The following is a 10409-nucleotide window of genomic DNA, read 5'->3' on the forward strand; positions in this document are numbered from 1 at the left end:
CTTATACTACCGAAAGGATGGAGTATTTTGCTTCCCGTTTGGATCGGGACTGCTAAAGTTGAACGAATTGCAGCTAAAAGGTAATGGTAGAAAGTAATAGTCTTGATGTATATGGTTCAACATGCAAATGTGCTTGCGAACAGGGCTCTACGTGAACAGTTTTTTGACTTTGAAAGCATATTTTTATATAGAAAAAGCAGTTATCTGAGTTGAGATAGCCAAATCTCAGTGCTTTAGGGAAGGTGCTCTTGTAAAGTGATGATGCGACATGATAGGTGCAAGACAGCTGATGGCCGATACACGTGGTACAGGAGAGCCCTGCTCCGGTGCTCCTCCCCAAGCCAAGTTTAGAGGTTATATTTAAGCTTTTTTTTTTTTATTTTAGGCCCCGCGAAATTCATATCTAGCAAATTGTATATATCTGTCTCATTTGTATATATACGATATCTATATACCGCGTTAGAAAAAAAATGTTACATGACCAGGTAACTTTCTAGTTGCCTAACTACCGCCTCACGTTGTGCATGTGTGGTTTTGAAACCTGCTGGCTACGTACACATCTGCTGAAATCCAACGATGGCGTCGCCGAATGACGGAATGGGTGCGACACGCTCCGGTCATCTCGGTAATATCGTAGCCCCTCTAGATCCGCCAGTCTATCGACGGAGGGTACCCTCGTACAAGACAACGTGGGCCATACAGGCCACTACAGGTTGTACGTACATGTCAAAAAAATTAATTTTACGATAATGCCCCGCTTACAAAAGGGTATGGAAAGATCTCCATCGTTATTGTTTTTTTTTATTGCCAAAAATTTCTAGGAGGAGCAACGGAGCAGAAGGGGTGGTACAGAACCACCTGTGCAATCCCAAGAGAATGTGTAGACGGTTTGGTCAAACGGCAGGAGCTCCTCGTTTGTGTGCCGGAAATACTATACTGTGTAAGAAGTCATCTGGCCTAAAGAAGAATGTGGTATCGTACTCCATAGACGGATCTACGTATTTTAGTTTACTGATGGTAGCGCATAGTAGCTCACAACCCTGAGTTAGTCCTATAATTAGTTAGTACTTACTCCGTGCAATAATGTAAGATGTTTTAGACACATTTTAAGTAGACTAGATATAAATTATAAGGAATGAATCCACAAACTAAAAATAGACTAGATGCATCAAAAAACCAGTGAACTTTCAAAACACCAAAACTTCTTATAAAACTAGACGGAGGGAGTAAAAGTCTAATCCCTATCTCTTTCCACCCAAACCAATTTTCTTGCCTCCGTCACAGCACACGTCATTTCTAAATATTTTCGGAGAAGGAGGTGTTAGAAGCGATAATGCAAATGGAAAGAAATAAATCACCCGGGCCGGATGGCTTGCCTGCGGAGTTTTATAAGACGTTTTGGGAAGTTATAAAGGAGGATTTAATGGCAATGTTTAATCAATTACAGAATGGAGATTTACCACTTTATAAGTTAAACTTTGGGGTGATTACGCTTCTACCTAAAAAAGAGGATGCCAGTCGAATTGAACAGTACAGACCAATTTGCCTTTTAAATGTAAGCTTCAAAAATTTTACTAAAGTCGGAACAAATAGAGCTACTGAGATTGCACAAAAAGTGGTGCGACCAACTCAGTCGGTCTTCATTCCAGGGCGGAATATTTTAGAGGGAGTCGTGGTTCTTCATGAAACTATTCATGAGCTTCATAGGAAGAAAATGGATGGGGTCATTTTTAAGATTGACTTTGAAAAGGCATATGACAAAGTTAAATGGTCCTTCTTACAACAAGCCCTGCGGATGAAAGGCTTCCACCTTTGTGGTGTGATTGGATTGCTAGGTTTGTACAGGGGGGGCAGTGTTGGTATTCGTGTAAATGATGACATAGGACATTATTTTCAAACTTTAAAAGGACTAAGACAAGGTGACCCGCTTTTCCCTATTTTATTTAACATTGTAGCTGACATGTTGGCAATCCTTATTGCAAGGGCAAAAGAGGATGGCCAAGTTGGAGGTTTGGTACCTCATCTAGTAGAGGGTGGGGTATCAATCCTTCAATATGCCAATGACACTATCTTGTTTTTGGAACATGATATTGCAAAAGAGGTAAATATGAAGCTTATTCTGTGTTTATTTGAACAACTCTCGGGACTAAAAATTAACTTTCATAAAAGTGAGATATATTGTTTTGGAAGAGCAACGGAAAAACAAAATGATTACAGACACATTTTTGGGTGTGATATTGGAGCTTTACCATTTAAATACTTGGAAATACCAATTCATTATAGAAGGTTGCTAAATAAAGAATGGAAACCAGTGGAGGATAGATTTGAACGCAAATTGGGTTGCTGGGCAGGGAAGTTGCTCTCATATGGAGATCGACTAGTGTTAATTAACTCCGTTCTTAGTAGTTTGCCAATGTTCCTCCTATCCTTTTTCTTAATACCCAAAGGGGTGAGGAAAAGACTAGATTTTTATCGATCACGGTTTTTTTGGCAAAGTGATCAGAAAAAGAGGAAGTATCGGCTAACTAAATGGAATATTATTTGTAGACCAAAGGACCAAGGCGGGTTGGGTATTGAGGTTTTAGATATTAAGAATAAGTGTTTGATTAGCAAATGGCTATTTAAATTACTTAATGAACAAGGAGTGTGGCAGGAGCTGCTACACAACAAGTATCTTAATAATAAAACTCTTTCGGAGGTCCAAGCTAATGCAAATGACTCACCCTTTTGGAAGGGTGTAATGTCTGTTAAAAATGTTTTCTTTCAACGTGGTTTATTTGTCATTGGTGATGGACAAAAAACTAGATTTTGGGAAGATACTTGGTTAGGGACACAACCTCTAGCTGATCAGTATGCCGCATTGTATAACATCACTAGAAATAAGAATGTCACAGTAGCTGAGGTTATGGGTACTATTCCACTGAATATTAGTTTCAGAAGGACATTGACTCAGGAAGAATGGACGGATTGGGTAAATTTGTTACAGCGCCTAATGGAGGTACAAATTTCGGAAGAGCCAGACAAATTCATTTGGCGACTTGCTGCGAATGGAAGATTTTGAGTAAAATCGCTCTACGTTGATCTCATAAATGATCATACTGTTTTCCTCAAGAAATACATATGGCGATTAAAGGTTCCACTAAAGATCCAGATTTTTATGTGGTTCTTAAATAAAAAAGTCTTACTAACTAAGGACAATTTGGTGAAAAGGAATTGGACGGGTTGAAAGAAATGTGCATTTTGTTTTGCTGATGAATCCATTGAGCATCTTTTTATTAAGTGTTCCTTTGCAAGACTAATTTGGAGAGTTGTTCATTTTACTTTCAACATCTCACCACCAGCGAATATTAAGAACTTATTTGGTAAGTGGCTTAATGGGATAGATAAGAAAACTAAAGCGCGAATTCGTGTAGGAGTTTGTGCTTTATTATGGGCAATTTGGAATTGTCGTAATGACATTGTTTTTAACAGAGCGGAAGGTGTCTTCTTTTTGCAGGTTATCCACAAGGCTACTTATTGGATTCACATGTGGTCGTACCTACAGCCGGAGGATCGGTGTATACCTATGGAGTCCGGATGCACTCGACCGATGGCGGTCGTTCGGGCTATCTTCAGCCGGGGTGGTTGGCAGCGTGCTAATAGGATACAATATACATAGGTGTAAGATGTGGTTTACGTCTATGTTTGTCTCGTTCTTCCGCTGGCTTATCTTTGTGAGCACCTTATGTGATCGTTGAGGTGGAGTTTGTAAGACTTTTAAGACTGCTACAGTTCAACTGTTTTAATAAAGGGTTGTGTGCATCTATTTGATGCAGATGCAGAGGCCGGGTAATACCTATTTCTAAAAAAAAAACTTAAGGGGATAAAAGCCTAATTATTATGTTTCTTCCCAAAATTCAAATGGGAATGTTTCGATGCACTGTCAATGCACGGAATTCTTTTTGCATAATTTTCAAAAAAAGAAACTCCAATTTTTAATTGCCCGTTAGGACTGCTAAAGTTGAACGAAGTTGCAGCAGAATGTAAGCAAATGTTATGGTTCAAGAAGCAAATGTTAAAAGGGAATTCGCTTTGGCGAAGGTACTCTCTTGTAAAGTCAGAGAGCTGTTGGCACGTCTCGATGGATGCTCTGTTCCGGTACATATACAAAACCACATGCAATCCGAAAGAGTATCTCACATTATTCCCCGGCAGGCACTGCGAGATGTTTACACACGGTTCCGTCGGTTCGGTCAAAAGGCAGGAGCTCCTCGTTTATGTGCCGGAAAATAGTATGAATCGTATTCGCATCGTTTATACTACTACTCCGTACGTATTTTGTTTAATTTATTGCGCAGAATATGAACAATTTATGCAACTGGAAACGAACGTGTTTCGTCCTTGGAGTAGGCAACAGCTGTCATGTACACCCATAAGTTGCGCTTGCATGTACTCCATTTTAACCACCCGCCTGCACTGCCCGAGCAAAGCGTTGCGGTTGCGGGGCGTCAAAAGTAGCGCGGCCACGACCAAAGTAGGCACAAAGTCCCGCGGGAAGGGCGGCCGTTTTCGATTGCTGCTTTTCCCTCTCGGCTCGCGCGCTATTCCCATGGTGGAGACCGGCCGCGTTGGCTGCCGCGTGTTGGTCCTTTTGCCTAGGCTATCTCCAACAGGTCTAGGCCAAATAAACGTCTAAAATTATCCACGCGTGTCGGTTTGCGGTCGCTTTACCGATATGGAAATAGTCGTTTTTGTACGCATATTTGTTTGCGTCTGGGTACCTCTAGCGGCCGATGTATTTTATTTTTTCTAACTTTTTTTCTCTTTCTCCTTATTTAAACATAGTTGTAAACATTACAAAAACTAATAGATAATTGAGAACATGGTTTTACACAAACTAATATATAATTAAAACATTGCAAAATAAGAAAAACTTTTTTTTCTTTCTCATTCAAACGTACTATTGTGATGGCGCGTCCGAATGATCTTTATGCGCGTTCATGAGTTGACACGTCTTGTTTGAATCCAATTTTTTACCGACTAGTGTACTCGCGTCATGCCTAAATGTTAGTGAACATGTAGGATCACACATTTAAGGTGGTACAAGCCTAATTAAACTAGACTTACATTTTCTAATGGTGAACTAATATAGATGCCCATGTAGCGGTAAATACTCCGTATAAAGGAGCGTGGGGTGCTCAGTTTAGGGTTGATCCATTTACCACAACCCTGCACTGCAGGTGCCACTTTGTCATGCCCAAATTGTACGTGCGGACATAGTAGTCCGGCGTGTGATATTTCCTCTCCACATGTGTGGACACCTTGAAGACGCTACATTTATAGTATTTGGATGCTCTCAGGCTTGAACAGTAAAGTTGAGAGTCTTCTCTCTCTAGCCGGGCCGCCGCAGGCCGCTCTGCCAGACTAGCTGGCCGGAGTTGGTAGTGGTGTGGCGCCGGAGTAGAATAGGGCTAGTTTAGGCTGTTTTGCTGCTTGGTTTGCGGCTTGATGTCGCCGTTTGGGGGTTCTCCCCGTAGTGAGGACGTCGGCACAGATCTTCGCCGCCAGATCTGGGCTTTCCTAGGGGCTGCTTCTCCTTCTTCCTCTACTCCGATGGCTGGAGGGAGGAGAGGTTGAGGGCAGCAGCGTCTTCTTCAATAAGCTGGTGGCTGAGAGATCTTCTTCCCCCCTGGATCTCAGCACAGGCGTTGCCTTCCTGGCCGGCCATGGTGGCGAGGAGGAGAGGCAACCTGGTGCTGTTAGGCCTGCTACTTCTCTGCTCCTGGCCGGCCATGGTGGCGAGGAGGAGCTGGAGAAAGGCCGGCTGCTTTTGTCTCCTGGCGAGGAATCTTGGTCTCTCTGCTGGTGGAGCTGCTCCTCCAACGAGTCTTTCCGTTCATCTGCTCTGCCTCGCCGTGGTGGTGAGAGGAGAGGTGGAGGTTGGACGAGCTGGACTTCTGCTCATCAGCGCATGCCTACAGGGTGCTTTGGAGCTTCATCGACGAAGCCCTTCTGTGCGGAACACGCGCCGCTCCTCGTCGACGGCACGACCTTTGGCCGGCATGGCGGCCCATCTGCAACCTCCATGATGGAGGCCCTTCTTCGCTCTGTTCGCCGGAGCTCGTCGTCTCTCCACCGCCAAGTGGTTCGTCCCCGGAGGAGGAGAAACGGCCGGCGGATTTGCAGCATCGCCGGAAGTATGTCACCGAGCATTTCGGCATCGTATCTCAACGGCAGCGTCTCGAGGTCGCCGACGAACGGTGGTGGTGGCGCCCAGGGACCCGATTGCTTTTTCAGTTTTTGTCTCGGGGTGTTTTATGTAATTTGGGAGGGCCTTTCTTCAAATTCAGGTTTTCCGGTGCAAGAGATGCCTGAGGACTTCCCTGTAAAATTGTACCCACCACGTGTGATGGAATAAAAGCTCCTGGGCCTTCTAGGCCTTTCCTTGTTCAAAAAAAATTATAGTATTTGGATGAGCTGCACAAGAGGAGCTTTTCGCGGGACAAGGCGATGTAGACAAGAAAATAGTACGATTACACAACACGTCTAGTGACAATCCTGTGATCCATAAATCCGGTATTTCTGGTTTACACGATAAAAAATTAAATTTCCCTAATGTAGCCTACATGTATCCTACAGCTAAAGGCCGAAGAGCACTTAAAAACAATAAGTACTCCCTCCCTCAGAAAATGTGAGATGCTCTTGAGTTTTTCACGATCTTTAGTTCATAAATAGCTCTTACCATCATGACATACCAAAGTATATGAGCTGCGCATGTTTTTAGATGTAGAAAATACCTTTGTTTCATATGTCTTCAGATGTATAAATATTATAAATGAAAATCAGTAGCAACGTTTGTGCCTTGAAAAAATAGAGAAAATAAAAGTCAAGCAAAAAGTTCCTAAAATCACGTAGTAAAGATTTTAGTTGTGAAAACTCATCACAATAGTTTTGTAAAAGTTGATCATTAATCAGAAATGGTCCTCTTTTCTTCTAGTAAAATTCAAGTCTATAATATGTGAAATTAAAAAAAAATGTGCAAAGAATGGATAGAATCTTGTCCTAGAGATTATTTTGTGAAAACTATATATTCGGGAGCTATGTGAAATCATAAATACTCCAATACTATGCAATACCGTGCATACAGGTTACCTAACTCCGTAATGAGTTTACTTTATTTTTTCACTCCTCAACTCACATATTGTCTGTTCCCAAAATTTAAATGGGCCTGTTGTTTGGATGCATGCACTGCCAATGCATGAATTCTGTTTCCATAATTTTCAAAATACTATAAGAAAACATTTTGTATTTTTTAAAACTGGATTTAGAATAGTACTATTTCCCGCTAGGACTGGTAGAGTTGAACGAAGTTGCAGCACAATGTGTCTTGATGTTATGGTTCAGTATGCAAATTTGCTTGCGAACAGGGTTCTTCATGAACAGTTTTTGACTTAGAAAACCGTTTATAAAAAAAGCAGTTTTCTCGATCACTTGGGATAACGAAATCTGAATGCTTTGGAGCTTTGGCGAAGCTGCTCTCTTCGAAAGTCACGATGATGCGTCATGGCAGGCGCCAGACAGCTGTTGGCACGTACGTCTCCGTCGATGCTGGCTGCTGGTACATATACAAAACCACGTGCAATCCTGGGAGTATCCGGTACGCGTATCTCATACCCCGGCAGGTACAGCGAGATGTTTTACACGTACGGTTTGGTCAAAGGGCAGGAGCTCCTCGTTTATGTGCCGGATATACTATACAAGAACTCGTTGGCGTAAAGAAGAATGTCGAATCGTATTCGCATCGGTTATACTACTACTAGTCCGTACGTATTTTACTTTTTTATTACGCAGAATCTGAACAATTTATACTAGTACAGTAGTACTGGAAACGAACGTGGTTTCATTCCCTGGAGTAGCTCGCACAAGTACACCCACACGTTCCATTTTAACCACTCGCCTGCACTGCTCGTGTAGTGACGACGGCAATAATTGTGCCCAGCGCGTGTGTGCGCAGCGGCACGATAAAAGCATTGTCGGGCGTCGAGAAAGTAGGGCGGGCTGCGGGCACAAAGGCACGCGGGCGGCCGTTTTCGATTGATAGTGGGAGTAAAAGTATTTTTAGTCGCGTCTCCCAAAGCATCCTCCAAACCGTATTGGATTGAACGTTTTAGGGGTGTGTTTTGTTCGTGCCGCGTTTTGGGGACGTCGTTCCCCAGCCGCGCCCCCCAAACATTAAAAATACTTCTTTTTTAACACAGAACCATTTATCAAATATAACATATGAATAAAAATGTTTGCGGGGATTTGTTTTCAAATTAAAATACAACAAACAATAAAATAAGTAAACAAATATAATAGATAGAGCTAGATGCTAGATCAAGGTGTCACGGTATTTCCTTTGATCCTCCACAAATGCTCAACAAGATCAGCTTGAAGTTGATCATGAACATTGTTGTCACGGATCTCTGCGTGCATGGCGAGAAAATCAGTAAAATCTGCAGGCAACTCATGATCAACCTCCGCAAGAGGGCCCTCACACTCATTTTTTCGATAAAGGATGCTTTATTATTTCAAGAAGCAATTACATACAGCCTCTGCATAACCAGGATGCACGCAGCCGTTTGTTGTCATCGTGTGATCCCGCCATGTCAAAGAAAGAATGCCAAATCCATAGGTCATGATCTGTCACAGCTTCAAGTACCACACTGCAATATCCATGACGCCCTTTGTATATACCTTGGCAAGCAAATGGGCAGTTCTTCCATGCCCAGTGCATGCAATCGATGCTTCCAAGCATTTCAGGAAATCCTCTGGCAGCATTTTGTGCCATGATCCTTGCAGTCTCTTCCTCAGTTGGTCCTCTCAAGTAGTACTTGCTAAACTTTCCCACCACAGCTCGGCAAAACTTCTACATGCACTCAATGGCAGTAGACTCACTCACGCGAAGGTAGTCGTCCTATGTATCGGCAGGTGCTCCGTATGCAAGCATCCTCATGGCGGCTGTAATATCCCAGGTTTAGAGGCAAGAAAAAAAGAGAACACGAGAGTGTGCATTGCATTCATGCATAGAAAATCCGGGGGATTTTCGCGCGTTCATCTAAAACACAAAGTGATCGAGGTTTCTCTTGTGTCGATGGAATTGATGTGTGTCATCCACACAAGTGCGATAAATTTCGACATGACCTTTGTTGATTTATTATGTTTTCGAGGGAAATAGTTTGAATTCAAATTCAAATATGAAAGACATAATTCAAATAATAAATTGAATTGGAATTTGAAATTTAAACAAGTATATAAATATTATATGTACAAGTAACTACACTTGATAAGTCCAGATAAACAAATGAGTTAACTTTATTACAAATAGGATTACTCAATAACTTACAAGCTAGAAAAGAAATGGAAAATTACAAAATAATAAAAGAAAACCCTAAAACTAAATCTTCATCTTCTCAATCTTTATTCTTCATTTACTGCAATAAGAGAAACAAAACAAAGACAAAAGGAAAACAAATTGTGTTATGGTTAAAATGTCGCCATCATCAAAGATGAGGCATTTTGATATTGGAACTCAAGTAGATGCTTTTAACTCCAAGAGGGAGTACTTATGCTCGATAGTGGGTTCATGCCTGCATTGACACCTGGGACAGTGACAGAAAGTTCTAAGGTTGTGTTGTGCTGTTGCCACTAGGGATAAAACATTAGTGCTATGTTCAAGGATGTAGTCACTAGTTACATTACGCACCATACTTAATGCAATTGTCTGTTGCTTTGCAACTTAATACTGGAGGGGGTTTGGATGATAACCTGAAGGTGGACTTTTTAGGCATAGATGCAGTTGGATGGCGGTCTATGTACTTTGTCGTAATGCCCAATTAAATCTCACTATACTCATCATGATATGTATGTGCATTGTCATGCTCTCTTTATTTGTCAATTGCCCAACTGTAATTTGTTCACCCAACATGCTGTTCGTCTTATGGGAGAGACACCTCTAGTGAACTGTGGACCCCGGTCCAATTCTCTTTACTTGAAATACAATCTCATCGCAATACTTGTTTTTACTGTTTTCTCTCGCAAACAATCATCTTCCACACAATACGGTTAATCCTTTGTTACGAGCAAGCCGGTGAGATTGACAACCTCACTGTTTCGTTGGGGCAAAGTACTTTGGTTGTGTTGTGCAGGTTCCACGTTGGCGCCGGAATCTCCGGTGTTGCGCCGCACTACATCCCGCCGCCATCAACCTTCAACGTGCTTCTTGGCTCCTCCTGGTTCGATAAACCTTGGTTTCTTTCTCGAGGGAAAACTTGCTGCCTGTGCGCATCATACCTTCCTCTTGGGGTTGCCCAACGAACGTGTGAAATACACGCCATCAACGAGCCCTCTCCCGGCCTTTATATAGGAGGCCGAGTCTCAAGGGTCCTACC

Source organism: Lolium rigidum, chromosome 7 (genome assembly GCF_022539505.1).
Source record: "Lolium rigidum isolate FL_2022 chromosome 7, APGP_CSIRO_Lrig_0.1, whole genome shotgun sequence".
Classification (NCBI taxonomy): Eukaryota; Viridiplantae; Streptophyta; class Magnoliopsida; order Poales; family Poaceae; genus Lolium; species Lolium rigidum.